Source organism: Pseudophryne corroboree, chromosome 3 (assembly GCF_028390025.1).
Source record: "Pseudophryne corroboree isolate aPseCor3 chromosome 3, aPseCor3.hap2, whole genome shotgun sequence".
NCBI classification, from domain to species: domain Eukaryota; kingdom Metazoa; phylum Chordata; class Amphibia; order Anura; family Myobatrachidae; genus Pseudophryne; species Pseudophryne corroboree.
The window spans coordinates 560,162,315-560,186,643 of NC_086446.1; the positions used below are offsets into that span (position 1 = coordinate 560,162,315).

A 24,329-nucleotide genomic window follows, 5' to 3' on the forward strand; every position below is an offset into this window, starting at 1 on the left:
GCATTCATCATAAGTCAGTGACAAGTTCAAAAACTTTGGGCGACAGCGGAAGCAGTCCACTGACCAGTAAATCCCTTCCTCTTGTAACCAAGCTCACGCAAACCACCCCACCAACTCCCTCAGTGTCAATTTCCTCCTTCCCCAGGAATGCCAATAGTCCTGCAGGCCATGTCACTGGCAATTCTGACGAGTCCTCTCCTGCCTGGTATTCCTCCGATGCATCCTTGCGTGTAACGTCTACTGCTGCTGGCGCTGCTGTTGTTGCTGCTGGGAGTCGATGGTCATCCCAGAGGGGAAGTCGTACTCGTAAGACCACTTTTACTACTTCCACCAAGCAATTGACTGTCCAACAGTCCTTTGCGAGGAAGATGAAATATCACAGCAGTCATCCTGCTGCAAAGCGGATAACTGAGGCCTTGGCATCCTGGGCGGTGAGAAACGTGGTTCTGGTATCCATCATTACTGCAGAGGCAACTAGAGACTTGTTGGAGGTACTGTGTCCCCGGTACCAAATACCATCTAGGTTCCATTTCTCTAGGCAGGCGATACCGAAAATGTACACAGACCTCAGAAAAAGACTCACCAGTGTCCTAAAAAATGCAGTTGTACCCAATGTCCACTTAACCACGGACATGCGGACAAGTGGAGCAGGGCAGGCTCAGGACTATATGACTGTGACAGCCCACTGGGTAGATGTATGGACTCCCGCCGCAAGAACAGCAGCGGCGGCACCAGTAGCAGCATCTCGCAAACGCCAACTCTTTCCTAGGCAGGCTACGCTTTGTATCACCGCTTTCCAGAATACGCACACAGCTAAAAACCTCTTACGGCAACTGAGGAAGATCATCGCAGAATGGCTTACCCCAATTGGACTCTCCTGTGGATTTGTGGCATCTGACAACGCCAGCAATATTGTGTGTGCATTAAATATGGGCAAATTCCAGCACGTCCCATGTTTTGCACATACCTTGAATTTGGTGGTGCAGAATTATTTAAAAAACGAGAGGGGCGTGCAAGAGATGCTGTCGGTGGCCAGAAGAATTGCGGGACACTTTCGGCGTACAGGCACCACGTACAGAAGACTGGAGCACCAGCAAAAACGCCTGAACCTGCCCTGCCATCATCTGAAGCAAGAAGTGGTAACGAGGTGGAATTAAACCCTCTATATGCTTCAGAGGTTGGAGGAGCAGCAAAAGGCCATTCAAGCCTATACAACTGAGCACGATATAGGAGGTGGAATGCACCTGTCTCAAGCGCAGTGGAGAATGATTTCAACGTTGTGCAAGGTTCTGCAACCTTTTGAACTTGCCACACGTGAAGTCAGTTCAGACACTGCCAGCCTGAGTCAGGTCATTCCCCTCATCAGGCTTTTGCAGAAGAAGCTGGAGACATTGAAGGAGGAGCTAACACAGAGCGATTCCGCTAGGCATGTGGGACTTGTGGATGGAGCCCTTAATTCGCTTAACAAGGATTCACGGGTGGTCAATCTGTTGAAATCAGAGCACTACATTTTGGCCACCGTGCTCGATCCTAGATTTAAAACCTACCTTGGATCTCTCTTTCCGGCAGACACAAGTCTGCTGGGGTTCAAAGAACTGCTGGTGACAAAATTGTCAAGTCAAGCGGAACGCGACCTGTCAACATCTCCTCCTTCACATTCTCCCGCAACTGGGGGTGCGAGGAAAAGGCTCAGAATTCCGAGCCCACCCGCTGGCGGTGATGCAGGGCAGTCTGGAGCGACTGCTGATGCTGACATCTGGTCCGGACTGAAGGACCTGACAACGATTACGGACATGTCGTCTACTGTCACTGCATATGATTCTCTCCCCATTGAAAGAATGGTGGAGGATTATATGAGTGACCGCATCCAAGTAGGCACGTCAGACAGTCCGTACTTATACTGGCAGGAAAAAGAGGCAATTTGGAGGCCCTTGCACAAACTGGCTTTATTCTACCTAAGTTGCCCTCCCACAAGTGTGTACTCCGAAAGAGTGTTTAGTGCCGCCGCTCACCTTGTCAGCAATCGGCGTACGAGGTTACATCCAGAAAATGTGGAGAAGATGATGTTCATTAAAATGAATTATAATCAATTCCTCCGTGGAGACATTGACCAGCAGCAATTGCCTCCACAAAGTACACAGGGAGCTGAGATGGTGGATTCCAGTGGGGACGAATTGATAATCTGTGAGGAGGGGGATGTACACGGTGATATATCGGAGGATGATGATGAGGTGGACATCTTGCCTCTGTAGAGCCAGTTTGTGCAAGGAGAGATTAATTGCTTCTTTTTTGGTGGGGGTCCAAACCAACCCGTCATTTCAGTCACAGTCGTGTGGCAGACCCTGTCACTGAAATGATGGGTTGGTTAAAGTGTGCATGTCCTGTTTATACAACATAAGGGTGGGTGGGTGGGAGGGCCCAAGGACAATTCCATCTTGCACCTCTTTTTTCTTTCATTTTTCTTTGCGTCATGTGCTGTTTGGGGGGTGTTTTTTGGAAGGGCCATCCTGCGTGACACTGCAGTGCCACTCCTAGATGGGCCAGGTGTTTGTGTCGGCCACTAGGGTCGCTTAGCTTACTCACACAGCTACCTCATTGCGCCTCTTTTTTTTCTTTGCGTCATGTGCTGTTTGGGGGGTGTTTTTTGGAAGGGCCATCCTGCGTGACACTGCAGTGCCACTCCTAGATGGGCCAGGTGTTTGTGTCGGCCACTAGGGTCGCTTAGCTTACTCACACAGCTACCTCATTGCGCCTCTTTTTTTTCTTCTTTGCGTCATGTGCTGCTGTTTGGGGAGTGTTTTTTTGGAAGGGCCATCCTGCGTGACACTGCAGTGCCACTCCTAGATGGGCCAGGTGTTTGTGTCGGCCACTAGGGTCGCTTAGCTTACTCACACAGCTACCTCATTGCGCCTCTTTTTTTTCTTTGCGTCATGTGCTGTTTGGGGAGTGTTTTTTGGAAGGGCCATCCTGCGTGACACTGCAGTGCCACTCCTAGATGGGCCAGGTGTTTGTGTCGGCCACTAGGGTCGCTTAGCTTACTCACACAGCTACCTCATTGCGCCTCTTTTTTTTTCTTCTTTGCGTCATGTGCTGCTGTTTGGGGAGTGTTTTTTGGAAGGGCCATCCTGCGTGACACTGCAGTGCCACTCCTAGATGGGCCAGGTGTTTGTGTCGGCCACTAGGGTCGCTTAGCTTACTCACACAGCTACCTCATTGCGCCTCTTTTTTTTCTTCTTTGCGTCATGTGCTGCTGTTTGGGGAGTGTTTTTTGGAAGGGCCATCCTGCGTGACACTGCAGTGCCACTCCTAGATGGGCCAGGTGTTTTTGTCGGCCACTAGGGTCGCTTAGCTTACTCACACAGCTACCTCATTGCGCCTCTTTTTTTCTTTGCGTCATGTGCTGTTTGGGGAGTGTTTTTTGGAAGGGCCATCCTGCGTGACACTGCAGTGCCACTCCTAGATGGGCCAGGTGTTTGTGTCGGCCACTTGGGTCGCTTAGCTTAGCCATCCAGCGACCTCGGTGCAAATTTTAGGACTAAAAATAATATTGTGAGGTGTGAGGTGTTCAGAATAGACTGAAAATGAGTGGAAATTATGGTTATTGAGGTTAATAATACTTTGGGATCAAAATGAACCCCAAATTCTATGATTTAAGCTGTTTTTTAGGGTTTTTTGAAAAAAACACCCGAATCCAAAACACACCCGAATCCGACAAAAAAAATTCGGTGAGGTTTTGCCAAAACGCGTTCGAACCCAAAACACGGCCGCGGAACCGAACCCAAAACCAAAACACAAAACCCGAAAAATTTCCGGTGCTCATCACTAACTAGCAACCTTGCAGGGCTGTCTTTTTAATTAAAAGAAAAGAAAAATGTTGCGCACTGACCATAAATTAAAGTGGACATATGGATAAGTAGTTTTAATAGTTTGAAAAAAACAACATCTGGTAGAATATACTCCAAAATGGGATGAATCAAAGTCTCTCTGTTGGTGGTGCTCCCTAGAGTCTTATATTGTATCATGCAACAATGAAAAGAAAAAAAAGAAGACTCTTTTTGTTGGGGCACACTCGAAAAAAAAAATATATATGACAAAATATAGTCAAATATAAAAGAATTCAAAATTTATTGATATGTATTAAAAATCTATATCCACTTAAATACTAAAAGACATATAACAGTGGAGCTATAGAAACTATATATATCACATAGCTTTCTCACAGAAAAATTCAGTTACATGTATGTTTATCAGATATTATTTAAATAAATATATATAGTGTGTAACAGACAGTATTATAAATTACTCTCAATTATGAATGCTAGTCATTTTTATCACAGCTGTGTTTATTATATATGTGCGTAATAAAATCAAAATTAAATACACAATACATGTGCATGACAAATAGACATTAAACAAAATGAAATACACAAATTTTTATAAAATTGGCAAAAATAACTGAATGGTAGGATATTTATCTCAAAATGCCCTATATTAGTACTATACTAGTCTTGAATGGGTAATATCCAACAAATTGGCACAGACGCACAAGTCACAAAAAGATATATATGTATATATAATAATAAGTATTGTAACTTTAAGATGAAATGTACTCTTGTGCTCTAAGGAGTAAATAATAGTGTAATCTCTATTAATTATAGATATATTTGGTGTGGGTGTGGGTCTTCTGTTTAAGCTCCAAATTGGAGTGGTTTGTAGAAAAAAAGGCTCACTTAGCCCCTGTTCTGCATCCACTGCCTACTCGTGTGTTATTAAAACAGTGACCAGACAGGTGAGAGTACAGGTGGACAGGTCTAAAAATGAGTGAAAATATACTTAAAGGTGGAGGATCTGATGTTGGGTCTGTGGCCAGTAGCTCCCCCTGATGGAAATACCAGTGCAGAGGGTGTATCCTGGCTCAGGTCCAATGAGAGTCCCCCAGAAATCTATAATGAGATAAGAGTATAAATAGAAATGTGGTATGCACAAGAAATATATCAGAAGTAGTGACTAATTACATAAAAAAACAATAACACTATACTTATCAGAGGACTTGTGTCATGTGCTATTCCAGTCCTAGGCACAGGGCCTGGAACCTCCAAACTTGGATGCGCGTTTCGCCTGATTGGCTTGTTCACCAAGTGTGTCTTTTTGTATGGGCTCAATGGGCAGTTGCCCAAGAGCCCCAAGAGTATAAAGGGCCTAGGCTAATAGCGGAGGGTCTACTTTTTACAGGGGTACCAGATTTTTTTAAATCAGCCATGGGGAACCGGAGATATCCGACTTCAAAGCAGTGGTCCCATCCGAGCCTGTTAATTTCTCTTCCCAGACAGATTTCTCAGGGTCAGTCTGACTTAGAGTTTTTCTGCAGATATATTCTAAAAGCTGGAACTCTCCCCTTATGGTGAACACTGGCAGCTTGTTTCTACTATGCCCATAACCAGAGATACCAGCCTTCTAGCAGCTGGTCCCTCCTCCATCTCCATACTCCTGGTATGCAGTTTATATTTTTGTCGGTGGATTGTTCTGGCTTCTGAACTTTGATCCCCAAGTGCCCAGTACCTCCTGAAAGGTGGGACTCTCTAGTTTTTTTAATCCTGTTGAAAGCTAAGAAATCTATTTCCAGGAACCGGAGATATCTGCAGTCAAACAAGCTGCCCTCCCACCGGAAAATTATGAATATTAAGCCCACTCCACTAATCACCCCCTACCACCCTGGAAGTCATATACCGGGGCCTCTTCATTCAACCCAATGCCCCTTCTACAGTTTAATGTTCTCCCTCCCACCCCATCTCCCACAATCTGTGCAGTATTGGAGTAATTAGCAGAAATTCCTACTCAAGATCCAGACATCAAAGCTGGCGCTGATAGCACCCCCCACTCCTACTGCTGGAGGATATGTAGGGGCCCCAGTGCATTGCTTTGCCCAGGGGCCTACACTGCTGTTAAGACGGCCCTGTTACCTTGGGCGGTATATCAGTACATGTCATTTTTTAAGCCAAGTGTGGATATCTGATAAGATTGACTGAGTTAGGATTCGAAGGCAGTAGCATACTTACAGACCCACAGACCCCAGTGTAACTGTATGACAAGAGGTATGGCCAGGGCCATCAAGAGCTGTGATGGGCTCAGGTACTGAATGAGGGCATTGCCAAATCTGGGAAGACATGGCCATGCCCCCTTTAAAGGTCAAAGTACTGTTTGCTGTGGTGCCTGTGTGCTCCAAACAGGTCAGCATCTCTGTGGGAGAGGGGAGTGGCTGCAGTGGACACCATATCTCCTTGCCCACTACTGCAGGCTGCGCCTGTATAGCAGTACAACCGAGCAGATTATCAAAAAGTGAGAGTGACTCTTAAATTAGACATTTACGTAATTTATGTATATATACATATATTTGTGTGTTTATATATATATATATATATATAATACAATACAGTGTTTCTCCACATATCAGTGGAGAAAGATAGCACTCTCCAGACTTGTAGGATATAGTATAAGTGATAAAGTCATTTATTCAATAAACTTGGTTCCATGTAATCTTCATGTCATAAACAAAGTATATACACAGAAGGGGCTTACCAACGTTTCGGTCCTGTTTTCGGACCTTTCTCAAGGTATATGCCAGTCAGTACATAGTCAGGATATCAGTAGCATCATTGACAGCTTCAAAAAGGAACCAAGATCTGCATAATGCCTCCTAGGCCCCCTATATATACCCAGGAGCTAATAAATGCATAAGTCATGTGCCTCATTGGCTGCGGCGTCACTTCCGGTTTTACCGGAAGTTGCATACAGTCAGCCGCATTATGTATGGACAATCCTGTGGGGCAACAGATAATATATATTCTACAAGCCCCCATGAGCGGCCTACTCAGCCGCTCTATGTTTTCAGCATCCACAGCGGTCAGCCGCATAGTTTCTTCGGCTGAGCCGCTGGTCGCTATGGTGACGCGCGATACCGCCGCGTCACTTCCGGTCTAGACCGGAAGTCATGCGTTCCACACTCGTGGAACTTGCGTTTCAAGCAAGGACTAATGCATACAGGAAGTGGGTTTTTTTTTTAAGCCATAACAGGCACATAGAACGAACAACTTGTATATAATAAAAGATATATAGAGGCAAGTTTTAATTCGGTATATCGGGGACCTGGAGAGCCACACATAGTACATGAATATAGGTCAAATCATAACATACATATTAGTGTGCGCTACGCGCGTCACACCAGTGCAGAAAATAATATTGATGTATACAGAGTACAATTTTATGTTAATATATGTATAATTTATATCCTATACATAGATTTGTTACATAAACTCAGGGCGGAGGGGATGTCCACTAGGTTCAAATCTGAGTCAACCCAATCATTTTTGTGGGCATATCTAATGACCCAGCAGAGACCTATGGTGTGCTAACAGTGTGCCTTGTGCATATAGCCCCCCAGGACAATAGTATATTAGTGCATACCCAAGTATTGCCACCTATCTAATATATGTGATTGGGGCAATGCTATGATAATAGGTACCTTTATATACATTAAGCATCGCCGTAGTCCATATAGGAATGCCAACAGCACCAGGTCAATAGTAAGACTAGTTTAAGTCTTCGTCAGGTAAGTCTTATGGCCGATGTCCATGGTGAAGGATTCGAGAAGGGACGAAACATCGCTAACCAAGGAATATTGAAAGAGGATTATTTTCATTCATCCCTCTGGGGGAAATAGTGTCTAGTCTGTGGATCCAAAAGCTTTCTCTTCGTTTCAAGGTCAGGGTGTGGTCTCCGCCGCGGGCGGGTGGGGGTACCCAATCAATAAGCTTACACCTGAGATTGGATACCTGGTGTTGATGTGCCAAAAAGTGTCTTGGTACTGGTTGTTCTGCCTTCTTGGATTCAATGGCCTGGTGGATGGTGGTCCTATGATTTGCCATCCTATCACGGAACCGTCTTGATGTCATCCCGACATAATATAGCCCGCAAGGGCATGTAAGAATGTAGATGACATGGTCCATCAGACAGTGTAATTTGTATTTAATCTTTATTGGACGTCCAGAATGTGGATGGGGAAAGGTAGGTCCGGTGAGCATGCTCCGGCATGTGGTGCAACCGGTGCATTTATAACATCCCGGTTTCTGCTCTTGCAGCCATGTTGTCCTACTTGGAGCGATCGGGGTCGCTGTTGGTCTCAATAGGAGTTGTTTGAGGTTCGGTGATTTACGATATGCCATCATTGGAGGTCGTGTATTTTTTGCCTTTAGTGATGCATCTGTTGTGATAATAGGCCACCTCTTGCGGAGGGCTTTATTGATGTTACCAGACTGGCTGTCGAATGTCGTGGTGATGACCATCCTATTGGTGTTGGTGATTGGGCTTGCGGTCACAATGCTGGTACTCGTGCCGGTGGTGTCTACTGCTGTAAATTTCACACGGGCTTTATGTAGACATCGCTGTATGCAGCCATCAGAGTATCCACGTTCTCGGAATCTCCGCGACATATCATTCAACTGTTGTTCCATGTTCGATGGGTTGGAGTTAATCCGCATGACCCTCAGAAATTGGGAAATGGGCAGATTCTCTTTAAGTGCTGGTGGATGTTGACTGGTAGATTGAAGGAGGGTGTTCCTGTCGGTGGGTTTCCTGAAGAGCGTCGTGCTGATCACATGGTTTTCTATGTAGACCGTGATATCAAGGAAGTTAATGTGGTGGTCATCAATCTGGTGTGTGAATCTCACCGGGTTTTCCAGTTCATTTAGCGCCTCGACCATCTGGTGAAACATCTCAATCGTCCCAGTCCAGAGAATAAAGATGTCGTCGATGAAACGTTTGTACATCAAAATGTAAGCCCCATATGTTGGTAGGATATGTTTCCTCTCGTAGGCCGCCATAAAGATATTAGCGTATGCCGGCGCCAAGTTAGAACCCATAGCGGTCCCGGATTGTTGTACATAGTACTTGTCCAGGTATGAGAAATGATTAAACTTCAAAACTGCTTCCGCTAGTTGGATGATGAAGTCAATCGGTGGATTAGCCGGAGGGTGGGTCCTGAGGGCCTCCCTTAGAGCTTGCAGTCCATCTTCATGTGGAATAATGGTGTATAACGAGCATACGTCCATAGTTGCCAATCTGACATCTCCACTCAGTTGTGGTAGTTCGGAGAGTTTGGTGAGGAAGTCCATGGTGTCCCTGATGTAGCTATCTGACTGCTGTACTAATGGTTGCAATAATGAGTCCACGTATACTGCCAGTGGTTGCAACTATTACAACATAGCCTCCAATCCAAGTGGATAGATAAACATACCTTCGATTTTCTCACAGTCCCGCACCCAGTGTCCCATTATATACACTCTATCCAAAGTCCACAAGACACTCTCTCATCCACCAGGTAGGCCAATCATTTCGGCAAAACACTCATTGTTGCAACCACTGGCAGTATACGTGGACTCATTTTTGCAACCATTAGTACAGCAGTCAGATAGCTACATCAGGGACACCATGGACTTCCTCACCAAACTCTCCGAACTACCACAACTGAGTTGAGATGTGTGTTGGATGTGTGACTTGCAGCTATATGCTGACGGGAAACACGATCAAACACCCATCTTTAAACAAAACATTTTAGATAAAACATTTTTTGTCTTGTTCTTCAAAATTTGTGGTATTATATTGGCAAAACAGAATGTGAATTTAAGGTGAGGATGGGGCAACACAGATATGCAATTCGGGAGGCAGTGTTGTCAGGCAGGAGCGAACAGCCGGTGGCTCGGCATTTTGCTATGGCCGGTCATTCACCCACTTCCCTGAGACACATGGTCATTGATCACATTCCTCCATTATCTAGGGGAGGTAATAGATCCAAATTGTTGTTGCAGCGAGAAGCAAAATGGATTTTTTTATTGGACACCATCAATCCTAGAGGGTTGAATGAGAGCAGTGGTCTGAATAGTTATTTGTGATATATTATGAGTGGTTGTTGCATTAGGTATATTGTATGGCCTGGGAATTGGGCATGGGCTGTATGGGTCGTTAGCGGCTGTATGCCGTGATCTATTCAGCCTCATACATATTTATTCTTATAATGCATTAGGTGACTCTGAGTTTTCAATGGAGTGATTAGCACTGATAGGCATTGAACCATGGTGTTTTGCAGTAACAATACCGCATTCTGATGTTTTTAATATTTTGTATATTGTTGTTGTTATGGTGACGGGTTTGCACGGGTGACGTCATCAAGATGCGCACGGCGTGCCACGGGGGACGCCGCCGCGATTGGAGAACGTGGTGAATGGTGAGCACTTAAATAGGGTAAATGTATGTGTTTGTATTCATGCCCTGACAAAAAAGAGGAATCTTTGAAACGTTGGCAACAGAGGCTGTGTGTCCTGTCGTTTTTTGACCTGAGTGCCGCCGTACACGCCAGTCTCTATCGGGAAACTGATCCAGTCTCCTTTCAAGGAAGGCAACGGGCAAAGGTAATCATACATATGCGGAGAAGTGCCGGGCTCAACGAGTATATGTGTATATATATATATATATATTGTGACAAGAACACTGGGATAGTGTTTGAGGGCAGGTATATTTGTCCCAGGTTCTTGTCTTACATGTTTTAGAAAATGTTAACTTCTAGGAAAAATGCTTTTTGTTTTGTCTGAACCTTTTCAGTTTGCTGTAAAAGCTGGGAAAAGGCTCTGAGAGAGAGATAAGGCGAGTTCTAGACATTGGGCCCAGTTCGGGTCTTTGGCCTCACAGAGGGCTAATCAGGGTTTCAGCTGTGTAAGAGTGATATAGTGCTTCTAACCTGATTAGTATGGGCAGACTGCCTGGGAAGGCTGCAGGATCTGTGTGTGAGAGACACGCTTTCTGATGCAAGTAAGCTATACAGTATGTACTGAAGAACTCTGTGTTTTGTTTAGTGACAGTTAGGAACATCTTATGTTTAGTTAGTGCCGGACAGGCAAGGTATTTTTATTTTGGGGTTTGTTTTATTTTCTGTTTCAATAAAACTGGCCGGGGTCGGTTGTACCAGAAACTGGACTTGTGTTGTTCCTCAGCTGCTGCGGGCTGCCATATTCCCCAGGAAAAGGCACCTTGCACCCCTACAGTGTTACAACTTGGTGGAGAATGCGAGCAGGCCGTTCTGCGCATAAGTGAAAGCAGCAGCTTTGTGAGGCCTGCAGAAAACGGTGGTTTATGCAGATACAGCCCAGTGTGAAGTTACTGAGACTCACCCCTGAGGGTTTGATATATGTCCTGGGTGAAAGCAGCTGCAAAGCCGCCTGAAAAATCTGTTGACATGGAGGATCTGCTTAAAGCCTTGCTGCAAGCTACAGCGGCTCAGCAGGAGGCCAACCGACAGCAGCAGGTGGCAATGGAGGAAAATTGGAGACTACAGCAGGTGGCAATGGAGGAAAATAAGAGACAACAGCAGGCAGTTGTTGATGAACTTTACAGGCAACAGCGTCAGGATAGAGAGGCCTTAACAGAAGTGGTGCAGAGACTTGCAGCTCGGGTTGGAGATGTGGCCGTCAGTGCTCCAACCAGCTCTAGTTCTATACGAGCCAGTCACTTCCTGCAGAAAATGACAGAGGCTGATGATGTGGAGGCCTATCTGACCACGTTTGAAAGGACTGCCGAGCGTGAGAACTGGCCGAAAGCACAGTGGGCCAGTCTGCTGGCACCTTTCCTGTCAGGTGAGCCCCAAAAAGCTTACTTTGATTTAAGCCCTGCTGAGGCTCGGGACTATGATAAACTAAAGACTGAGATCCTGACCCGCCTGGGAGTCACGCTGTCAGTACGAGCGCAACGGGTGCACCGTTGGCTGTACGCCATGGAGAAGCCTCCGCGCTCCCAGATGCACGACCTTATTCAGCTAACAAAAAAATGGCTGCAGCCAGAGACATTAACTGGTCCCCAGATGGTGGAAAGAGTCGTCATGGACCGCTACTTGAGATCTTTGCCCATGGTCCTGCGCAAGTGGGTGAGCCATGGAAACCCGGGTACTGCTGACCAGTTAGTGGACATGGTAGAGAGGTATTTGGCAGCAGAGGAACTACTGATGACCACCCAGCAACCCATAGGTCCTCGACAGCGCCCTTCAGTAAAGACTGGTAAGACTGTTCCGTGGGAAAACGTTGCTGGGCGGTTAAGAGAACGCAAGGCTGGAGAGACTGTAAACACTGGCCCTGGAAACAGGCCAATGGGGCTAGAACGGTCTATGCTGCCCAAATGGGTTGATAATCGTGTGGTTAAATGTTTTAGGTGTGGTATGCCAGGTCATGTTATTGCCAATTGCCCAGTCACGCAAGAACCCATGCAATGTGATGCTGCCTTTGAATGTCGCAGAATGTCTTTCTTTGCTAGGTTAGCTTGTACTGTGGTACCTTCACCTGAGCTGGAAAAACAAATGTGTGATGTGTTCTTAGAAGGTAACCGGGTAGAGGCCTTGCTAGATTCAGGAAGTTTAGTTACCCTCGTGAAAGCTGGGTTAGTGAACCCCTTAAAGGTCCAGCAAATACCTATTGGGGTAACTTGCATACATGGGGATACCCAACATTATGCCACTGCTGAGGTGAATATAGAAACTTGTTGTGGGTCAGCAATGGTTAAAGTGGGACTGGTCCCTACCTTGGTGCATGAGGCCATAATAGGGAGGGATTTTCCTCATTTTTGGAAACTGTGGGAATCACGGTTATCAACAGATGTGAGAAGTAAAAAGCCAGTTGATAATACCGGTGATTTTATGGATGTACGTGGGTCTTCGGAACTTTCTGGCCCTTTGCCTTTTGCTAGTTTGGCTGGGGAAGTAACAGATGGGGAGTCCAGTGAGGACCCTCTTGCCGGGAACAGAGACATAGTAGTTAGAACTGAAAGCGTGCCTGACCTGGAGGTAAAGAAGGATCTGTTTGCGTCTGAACAGTTAAAGGATCCTACCTTAATAAAGGCTAGAGAGAATGTTAAGATTGTTAATGGGGAACCTGTGGTACCAGGTGACAGGGTTACGTATCCCCACATGGCCATCTGTAATGAGCTCTTGTACCACATTGTCAAAAGGGGTGAGGATGTGGTGGAACAGCTGGTAGTTCCCCAGCCTTATCGGAGAACGGTACTAGATTTAGCTCATAGTCACGTTACCGCAGGACATTTAGGGGCAGAAAAAACCACTGAAAGAGTTTTACAAAGGTTCTTTTGGCCAGGGGTTTATAAAGAAGTGTCTGAATATTGTTCTTCCTGTCCTGAATGCCAGTATCATGCCCCTAGACCCCATTTCAGGAGCCCACTAGTTCCCATGCCTATTATAGAGGTCCCGTTTGACAGAATAGCCATGGATCTCGTGGGGCCCTTGTTAAAGTCTGCTCGGGGCCATCAGTATATCCTGGTAATTATGGACTATGCCACTCGATATCCTGAGGCTGTCCCTTTACGCACTATCACAACCAAGGCGATAGCTAGGGAGCTGGTGCAGGTATTTAGTAGAGTGGGAATACCAAAAGAAATTTTGACTGACCAAGGTACTCCATTTATGTCAAGGATCATGAAAGAATTGTGCAAGTTATTTAAGGTCACTCACCTCAGGACGTCCATCTACCATCCCCAAACTGACGGGTTGGTGGAAAGGTTTAATAAAACATTAAAAAGTATGTTAAAAAAGGTTGTTGAGAGAGATGGGAAAAACTGGGATTGTTTGTTGCCCTACTTGTTAATGGCCATCAGAGAAGTCCCTCAGTCCTCTACGGGGTTTTCTCCATTTGATTTGTTGTATGGTAGACACCCCAGAGGGCTGTTGGATATTGCCAAAGAGACGTGGGAAGGACAGCCCACTCCTTATAGAAGCGTTATTGAGCATGTAACACAAATGCAGGATAGGATTGCAGCCGTGGTACCTGTTGTCAGAGAGCACATGGAACAGGCCCAAAGTGCTCAACAGAGGGTCTATAACCGGAGTGCCAAGATACGGGAATTTGCTCCTGGAGATAGAGTTCTTGTTTTGGTACCCACTGTGGAAAGCAAATTCCTAGCTAAATGGCAGGGTCCATTTGAGATTAGGGAAAAAGTGAATGAGGTTAATTACAAAGTATACCAGCCGGGAAAGAGAAAACCCGAACAGATCTACCATGTTAACTTAATCAAACCCTGGAAAGATAGGTTGTCTCTGTCAGCGGAGCCTTGCCCTTCGGTGTCTTCACCCCGGTTGCTTCCCGCAGTGAAGGTGTCAGAGACATTATCAGCTGATCAGAACAATCAGGTTAAAGAATTTCTCATCCAAAATAGGGAGGTATTTTCAGAGCTGCCTGGCCGAACGACCATAATAAAACATGACATTGTCACAGAACCAGGGGTCAGGGTTCATTTAAAGCCATATAGGATTCCTGAAGCTCAGCGAGAAGCTATTTCTAAGGAAGTTAAAACCATGTTAGAACTTGGAGTCATAGAGGAGTCTAACAGTGAGTGGTCCAGTCCCATAGTGCTCATCCCGAAGCCCGACGGTAGCATACGCTTCTGTAATGACTTTCGTAAGTTAAATGAGGTGTCCAAGTTTGACGCATACCCCATGCCCCGTGTGGATGAGCTTGTAGAAAGGCTGGGAACAGCCAGGTTTCTCACCACATTGGACCTGACCAAAGGTTACTGGCAAATACCTTTATCTGATAGCGCCAAAGAAAAAACAGCCTTTTCAGTTCCGGAGGGGCTGTACCAGTATAAGATGTTACCCTTTGGGTTGCATGGGGCTCCAGCAACCTTTCAACGGGCGATGGATAAAATTTTGAGGCCCCATAGAAAATATGCAGCTGCCTATTTGGATGATGTGGTAATTCACAGTACAGACTGGGGGTCCCATTTGGTTAAAGTACAAGCAGTACTGGACTCAATCAGAGAGGCAGGGTTAACTGCTAACCCAAAGAAGTGCTGCCTCGCAATGGAGGAGGTCAAATACTTGGGCTTCACCATAGGCAGAGGTCTGATTAGGCCCCAATTGAATAAAGTTGATGCTATTCAAAACTGGCCTCGTCCAGTGAATAAAAAACAGGTAAGGGCTTTTTTGGGAATTACTGGGTACTATAGACGGTTTATTCCTAATTTTGCGACCACAGCGGTGCCGTTGTCAGACCTTACCAAAGGGAAGCAGTCAAATGTGGTGAAATGGAACCCTGATGCAGAAAAGGCGTTCCAAGCATTAAAAGTGGCTTTGTGTTCACAACCGGTGTTGATAACACCAGATTTTTCAAAAGAATTTGTGGTACAGACAGATGCCTCAGAGGTAGGGATAGGTGCTGTGCTGTCCCAAACCAGAGATGGGGACGAACACCCTATCATTTATTTGAGTAGGAAACTCAATGAGCATGAAAAAAGGTATGCCATTGTGGAAAAGGAGGCTTTGGCCATTAAGTGGGCACTAGATACCTTGAGATATTACCTCTTGGGTAGACAATTCAGACTAGTGACAGACCATGCCCCTTTAAAATGGATGTATGTAAATAGAGGCAAGAATGCTCGTGTAACTAGATGGTTTCTAGCGTTGCAGGACTTTAAGTTTACTGTCGAACATAGACCGGGAACACAATTGGCCAACGCAGATGCATTGTCTCGCATCTTCTGTTTGGGGGCTACAAGTGTTCCGGCCCCTAGGTCGAAACAGGGGAGGGGGATATGTGACAAGAACACTGGGATAGTGTTTGAGGGCAGGTATATTTGTCCCAGGTTCTTGTCTTACATGTTTTAGAAAATGTTAACTTCTAGGAAAAATGCTTTTTGTTTTGTCTGAACCTTTTCAGTTTGCTGTAAAAGCTGGGAAAAGGCTCTGAGAGAGAGATAAGGCGAGTTCTAGACATTGGGCCCAGTTCGGGTCTTTGGCCTCACAGAGGGCTAATCAGGGTTTCAGCTGTGTAAGAGTGATATAGTGCTTCTAACCTGATTAGTATGGGCAGACTGCCTGGGAAGGCTGCAGGATCTGTGTGTGAGAGACACGCTTTCTGATGCAAGTAAGCTATACAGTATGTACTGAAGAACTCTGTGTTTTGTTTAGTGACAGTTAGGAACATCTTATGTTTAGTTAGTGCCGGACAGGCAAGGTATTTTTATTTTGGGGTTTGTTTTATTTTCTGTTTCAATAAAACTGGCCGGGGTCGGTTGTACCAGAAACTGGACTTGTGTTGTTCCTCAGCTGCTGCGGGCTGCCATATTCCCCAGGAAAAGGCACCTTGCACCCCTACAGTGTTACAATATATATATATATATAATATATATATATAAACACACATATACATATAACGAATAGCAGACACCCTCCATCCTGCGGTGCACATTACAAGCATCAATACATCCGTTCGAGGTACGGCATTTAGCAGTCTCATATACTGTAGTGATTCAAACAGCCAGCTTAATAGCTTCAGATTTATTAACCCTTTTTCAAGCAGCACAAATAACTGCTGCTTGAAAAAGGGTTAATAAACCCAAAACGTCGCTATTAAGCTGACTGATTGAATCACTATATCAGACTGTGAAATGCCGTACTTGGAAGGGAAATGGATATATACTGTATATGTAAATCCACAGTGTCCGACACAGACCAATAAGGTTACTTTGCAGAGTATCCTTGCAGCAAAGCTTAATAGCTGCAACACATAGGCATCCAAACGTGCGGCATTCCCGCCATAGAATAAATACGCTGACCTAACTTGATATCAATATGGATTGGATGCCTATGTGTTGCAGCTATTAAGCTTTGCTGCGAGGAAACCCTGCAAAGTAATCTTATTGGTCTGTGTCGGACACTGTGGAATTATATATACAGTATATATCCATTTCCGTTCGAGGTACGGCATTTAGCAGTCTAATATAGTGATTTTGGGTTTAATTACTAGTGATGAGCACCGGAAATTTTTCGGGTTTTGTGTTTTGGTTTTGGGTTCGGTTCCGCGGCCGTGTTTTGGGTTCGAACGCGTTTTGGCAAAACCTCACCAAATTTTTTTTGTCGGATTCGGGTGTGTTTTGGATTCGGGTGTTTTTTTCAAAAAACCCTAAAAAACAGCTTAAATCATAGAATTTGGGGGTCATTTTGATCCCAAAGTATTATTAACCTCAATAACCATAATTTCCACTAATTTTCAGTCTATTCTGAACACCTCACACCTCACAATATTATTTTTAGTCCTAAAATTTGCACCGAGGTCGCTGGATGGCTAAGCTAAGCGACCCAAGTGGCCGACACAAACACCTGGCCCATCTAGGAGTGGCACTGCAGTGTCACGCAGGATGGCCCTTCCAAAAAACACTCCCCAAACAGCACATGACGCAAAGAAAAAAAGAGGCGCAATGAGGTAGCTGTGTGAGTAAGCTAAGCGACCCTAGTGGCCGACACAAACACCTGGCCCATCTAGGAGTGGCACTGCAGTGTCACGCAGGATGGCCCTTCCAAAAAACACTCCCCAAACAGCAGCACATGACGCAAAGAAGAAAAAAAAGAGGCGCAATGAGGTAGCTGTGTGAGTAAGCTAAGCGACCCTAGTGGCCGACACAAACACCTGGCCCATCTAGGAGTGGCACTGTAGTGTCACGCAGGATGGCCCTTCCAAAAAACACTCCCCAAACAGCACATGATGCAAAGAAAAAAAGAGGCGCAATGAGGTAGCTGTGTGAGTAAGCTAAGCGACCCTAGTGGCCGACACAAACACCTGGCCCATCTAGGAGTGGCACTGCAGTGTCACGCAGGATGGCCCTTCCAAAAAACACCCCCCAAACAGCACATGACGCAAAGAAAAATGAAAGAAAAAAGAGGTGCAAGATGGAATTGTCCTTGGGCCCTCCCACCCACCCTTATGTTGTATAAACAGGACATGCACACTTTAACCAACCCATCATTTCAGTGACAGGGTCTGCCACACGACTGTGACTGAAATGACGGGTTGGTTTGGACCCCCACCAAAAAAGAAGCAATTAATCTCTCCTTGCACAAACTGGCTCTACAGAGGCAAGATGTCCACCTCATCATCATCCTCCGATATTTCACCGTGTACATCCCCCTCCTCACAGATTATCAATTCGTCCCCACTGGAATCCACCATCTCAGCTCCCTGTGTACTTTGTGGAGGCAATTGCTGCTGGTCAATGTCTCCACGGAGGAATTGATTATAATTCATTTTAATGAACATCATCTTCTCCACATTTTCTGGATGTAACCTCGTACGCCGATTGCTGACAAGGTGAGCGGCGGCACTAAACACTCTTTCAGAGAACACACTTGTGGGAGGGCAACTTAGGTAGAATAAAGCCAGTTTGTGCAAGGGCCTCCAAATTGCCTCTTTTTCCTGCCAGTATAAGTACGGACTGTCTGACGTGCCTACTTGGATGCGGTCACTCATATAATCCTCCACCATTCTTTCAATGGGGAGAGAATCATATGCAGTGACAGTAGACGACATGTCCGTAATCGTTGTCAGGTCCTTCAGTCCGGACCAGATGTCAGCATCAGCAGTCGCTCCAGACTGCCCTGCATCACCGCCAGCGGGTGGGCTCGGAATTCTGAGCCTTTTCCTCGCACCCCCAGTTGCGGGAGAATGTGAAGGAGGAGATGTTGACAGGTCGCGTTCCGCTTGACTTGACAATTTTGTCACCAGCAGTTCTTTGAACCCCAGCAGACTTGTGTCTGCCGGAAAGAGAGATCCAAGGTAGGTTTTAAATCTAGGATCGAGCACGGTGGCCAAAATGTAGTGCTCTGATTTCAACAGATTGACCACCCGTGAATCCTTGTTAAGCGAATTAAGGGCTCCATCCACAAGTCCCACATGCCTAGCGGAATCGCTCTGTGTTAGCTCCTCCTTCAATGTCTCCAGCTTCTTCTGCAAAAGCCTGATGAGGGGAATGACCTGACTCAGGCTGGCAGTGTCTGAACTGACTTCACGTGTGGCAAGTTCAAAAGGTTGCAGAACCTTGCACAACGTTGAAATCATTCTCCACTGCGCTTGAGACAGGTGCATTCCACCTCCTATATCGTGCTCAGTTGTATAGGCTTGAATGGCCTTTTGCTGCTCCTCCAACCTCTGAAGCATATAGAGGGTTGAATTCCACCTCGTTACCACTTCTTGCTTCAGATGATGGCAGGGCAGGTTCAGGCGTTTTTGGTGGTGCTCCAGTCTTCTGTACGTGGTGCCTGTACGCCGAAAGTGTCCAGCAATTCTTCTGGCCACCGACAGCATCTCTTGCACGCCCCTCTCGTTTTTTAAATAATTCTGCACCACCAAATTCAAGGTATGTGCAAAACATGGGACGTGCTGGAATTTGCCCAGATTTAATGCACACACAATATTGCTGGCGTTGTCCGATGCCACAAATCCACAGGAGAGTCCAATTGGGGTAAGCCATTCTGCGATGATCTTCCTCAGTTGCCGTAAGAGGTTTTTAGCTGTGTGCGTATTCTGGAAAGCGGTGATACAAAGCGTAGCCTGCCTAGGAAAGAGTTGGCGTTTGCGAGATGCTGCTACTGGTGCCGCCGCTGCTGTTCTTGCGGCGGGAGTCCATACATCTACCCAGTGGGCTGTCACAGTCATATAGTCCTGAGCCTGCCCTGCTCCACTTGTCCACATGTCCGTGGTTAAGTGGACATTGGGTACAACTGCATTTTTTAGGACACTGGTGAGTCTTTTTCTGAGGTCTGTGTACATTTTCGGTATCGCCTGCCTAGAGAAATGGAACCTAGATGGTATTTGGTACCGGGGACACAGTACCTCCAACAAGTCTCTAGTTGCCTCTGCAGTAATGATGGATACCGGAACCACGTTTCTCACCGCCCAGGATGCCAAGGCCTCAGTTATCCGCTTTGCAGCAGGATGACTGCTGTGATATTTCATCTTCCTCGCAAAGGACTGTTGGACAGTCAATTGCTTGGTGGAAGTAGTAAAAGTGGTCTTACGAGTACGACTTCCCCTCTGGGATGACCATCGACTCCCAGCAGCAACAACAGCAGCGCCAGCAGCAGTAGACGTTACACGCAAGGATGCATCGGAGGAATCCCAGGCAGGAGAGGACTCGTCAGAATTGCCAGTGACATGGCCTGCAGGACTATTGGCATTCCTGGGGAAGGAGGAAATTGACACTGAGGGAGTTGGTGGGGTGGTTTGCGTGAGCTTGGTTACAAGAGGAAGGGATTTACTGGTCAGTGGACTGCTTCCGCTGTCGCCCAAAGTTTTTGAACTTGTCACTGACTTATGATGAATGCGCTGCAGGTGACGTATAAGGGAGGATGTTCCGAGGTGGTTAACGTCCTTACCCCTACTTATTACAGCTTGACAAAGGCAACACACGGCTTGACAAATGTTGTCCGCATTTCTGTTGAAATACTTCCACACCGAAGAGCTGATTTTTTTGGTATTTTCACCAGGCATGTCAATGGCCCTATTCCTCCCACGGACAACAGGTGTCTCCCCGGGTGCCTGACTTAAACAAACCACCTCACCATCAGAATCCTCCTGGTCAATTTCCTCCCCAGCGCCAGCAACACCCATATCCTCCTCATCCTGGTGTACTTCAACACTGACATCTTCAATCTGACTATCAGGAACTGGACTGCGGGTGCTCCTTCCAGCACTTGCAGGGGGCGTGCAAATGGTGGAAGGCGCATGCTCTTCACGTCCAGTGTTGGGAAGGTCAGGCATCGCAAACGACACAATTGGACTCTCCTTGTGGATTTGTGATTTCGAAGAACGCACAGTTCTTTGCTGTGCTTTTGCCAGCTTGAGTCTTTTCATTTTTCTAGCGAGAGGCTGAGTGCTTCCATCCTCATGTGAAGCTGAACCACTAGCCATGAACATAGGCCAGGGCCTCAGCCGTTCCTTGCCACTCCGTGTGGTAAATGGCATATTGGCAAGTTTACGCTTCTCCTCCGACAATTTTATTTTAGATTTTTGAGTCCTTTTTTTACTGATATTTGGTGTTTTGGATTTTACATGCTCTGTACTATGACATTGGGCATCGGCCTTGGCAGACGACGTTGCTGGCATTTCATCGTCTCGGCCATGACTAGTGGCAGCAGCTTCAGCACGAGGTGGAAGTCGATCTTGATCTTTCCCTATTTTTGGAACCTCAACATTTTTGTTCTCCATATTTTAATAGGCACAACTAAAAGGCACCTCAGGTAAACAATGGAGATGGATGGATACTAGTATACTTATGGATGGACGAGCGACTGCCGACACAGAGGTAGCTACAGCCGTGGACTACCGTACTGCGTCTGCTGCTAATATAGACTGGATGATAATGATATAAAAAATATATATATATATCACTACTGCAGCCGGACAGGTATATATTATATAATTAATGACGGACCTGCTGGACACTGTCAGCACTGCAGACTCCTAAAGTAAGCTACTAGTATCAAGAAGATAGAAAAAAAAAAAAAACACCACGGGTAGGTGGTATACAATTATGGATGGACGAGCGACTGCCGACACAGAGGTAGCTATAGCCGTGGACTACCGTACTGTGTCTGCTGCTAATATAGACTGGATGATAATGAGATATAAAATATATATATATATATCACTACTGCAGCCGGACAGGTATATATTATATAATGACGGACCTGCTGGACACTGTCAGCTCAGCACTGTAGACTCCTAAAGTAAGCTACTAGTATCAAGAAGATAGGAAAAAAAAAAAAAACACCACGGGTAGGTGGTATACAATTATGGATGGACGAGCGACTGCCGACACAGAGGTAGCTACAGCCGTGGACTACCGTACTGCGTCTGCTGCTAATATAGACTGGATGATAATGATATAAAAAATATATATATATCACTACTGCAGCCGGACAGGTATATATTATATAATGACGGACCTGCTGGACACTGTCAGCAGAATGCGTTTATAGAATAAAAACACCACACCACGAGTGTTTAACTTTTTCAGGCAGACAATCACAATATACTGGTGGTCAGTGGTCACTGGTCAGTCACACTGGCAGTGGCACTCTGGCAGCAAAAGTGTGCACTGTTAAAATATGTACTCCTGCTATAACTGCTCCCCAGTCTCCCCCACAATTAAGCTGTGTGAGCAGTGAGCACTCAGCACAGTCAGATATACAGTATTACATAGATGATGCAGCACACTGAGGGCACACTGAGGCTGAGCACAGATATGGTATGTGACTGTGTCACACTGTGTATCGTTTTTTTTCAGGCAGAGAACGGATTAATTAAACTGGTGGTCACTGGTCACACTATCAGCAAGTAGTACTCCTAATATGCTCCCCAAAATTAGTAAATCAAGTGTCTCTACTACTCTCTAGTCTACTCTAAACGGAGAGGACGCCAGCCACGTCCTCTCCCTATCAATCTCAATGCACGTGTGAAAATGGCGGCGACGCGCGGCTCCTTATATAGAATCCGAGTCTCGCGATAGAATCCGAGCCTCGCGAGAATCCGACAGCGGGATGATGACGTTCGGGCGCGCTCGGGTTAACCGAGCAAGGCGGGAAGATCCGAGTCTGCCTCGGACCCGTGTAAAAAGCGTGAAGTTCGGGGGGGTTCGGTTTCCGAGAAACCGAACCCGCTCATCACTATTAATTACATCTTGGGTTTAATTACATCCATTACAATAGTAATGGGTTTAATTACATCCATTACAATAGTTGCCCCCTTAGGAAATGAATTAATAATATACCATATTCTCAGTTTATTAGGATAAGGTGCAATTGTGTGAGTGACATGAAATTTGATGAACAATCTATGCTCTATAGAGATAGATTTGAGGAGAAAAATTATCCTGAAGCATTGGTTGATAAATGTCAGGAAAAATTCATAAATACGGAGAGATCTAAGTTACTAGTATATAAAGACTGATAATACCTTTATACCCTTCATCACTGATTATAATACTAAAAATAAAGAAATAAGAAGCATCTTAAATAAACATTGGGATGTATTAAAACTAGATCCAGTGTTATCCAGGATACTTCCAGGTACCCCACAATTGATATTTAGAAGAGCTACGACTTTAAAAAATAGGTTGGCACCAAGCAAATTGCCTGAGATTACAGACAGAATGTGGCTAGGAACTACGAGTGGCTTCTTTCCATGTAAGAAATGCAAGATGTGTAAATACGTAATTAAAGAGAGGAAAAGGGGTTGGAGTCTAGATAAAACCAAATCATGGGAAATCAATGGAGTAATGAATTGCCAAACATCACTTGTAGTGTATCTATTGGATTGTGGCTGTGGAGCCAGATATGTTGGAAAAACTAAAAGGCAGTTAAAAATAAGACTATTAGAACACATAAGAAACATTTTGCTAAATGTTGTAACTCAAAAATAGATAACCTTTCCTTTAAAGCCTTGGAACATGTAGTTTTAGATGAGATAGGTGGAGGGGTGTCTCTGCTATACATTCCCGGTGGCGGCAGTTGCCTTTGAGCCTCTACAGTGTATGGATCGATCTCTAAATGAAGTTTCCCTTTTTTACCTAGGTCGAGGTTCAAAATGGAGCGTACCATCGAGCAACGATATGCGATCAAATTTTGTGTTAAACTCAGGAAAGCGGGTACCGAGACGCTTGCCATGCTTCAAAAGGCCTTCGGGGAGGAATCCTTGTCCAAGGTGCAAATTTATAGCTAATTTCAATTCTTCGAGGAGGGCAGAGAAGATGTTAAGGATGAACCATGCTCTGGACAACCTTCAACAAGCCGAAATTAGCAAAATGTGGACATAGTGCACGATGTTTTGAACACTAACCATCGTTTGAGTGTTAGAATGGTAGCAGAAAGGTTGGGACTTCCAAAAACTACTGTGCAGGAGATCTTGACAAACGAATTAGCGATGCGAAAGGTGTGTGCCTGATTGGGCCCCAAGGTTTTGACTCATGATCAAAAAGACAAGCGTGTGGTGAATTCTTGCCAACTTTTGGAGTGTGTGCAAAGTGAGCATAATTTTTTTTGACAGAGTGATAACAGGTGACAAAACTTGGATCATTGAGTACGATCCGGAGACCAAAAGGCAAAGTGCAGATTCGCACACACCATGGTCACCTCACCCCAAAAAGGGCCAAATGAGCAAATCAAAGACCAAATCCATGCTCATTTTCTTTTTCGACTCGAATGGTGTGGTCCACAAGGAATTTCTACCTACCAGCCAAACTGTAAATGGTGCATTTTACACGGGAGTGCTCAATTGGTTGAAAAACAGGGTCCTCCACATCCGCAAGGAGATTGCCACTACATGGGTTCTCCATCACGACAATGTGCCAAGTCACACATTGCTGCAAGTGAGGATGTTTTTGGCCAAGCACAACATGACAACGCTGCCTCTAACCCTACAGTCCATATCTGGCCCCGGCTGACTACTTTTTGTCCC

The 24,329-nt window shown here is 45.6% G+C and overlaps 1 long non-coding RNA gene across 1 annotated transcript in view; it reads right to left on the bottom strand.

Moving 5' to 3' along the window:
- Positions 1–4,346: 4,346 nt before the first annotated feature.
- Positions 4,347–24,329, bottom strand: part of LOC135058021 (uncharacterized) — a 134,774-nt gene continuing 114,791 nt past the window's right edge. Inside the window, exon 4 of the long non-coding RNA XR_010244539.1 lies at positions 4,347–4,943. This is a non-coding gene — a long non-coding RNA (uncharacterized LOC135058021). The remainder of the gene's footprint in view (positions 4,944–24,329) is intronic.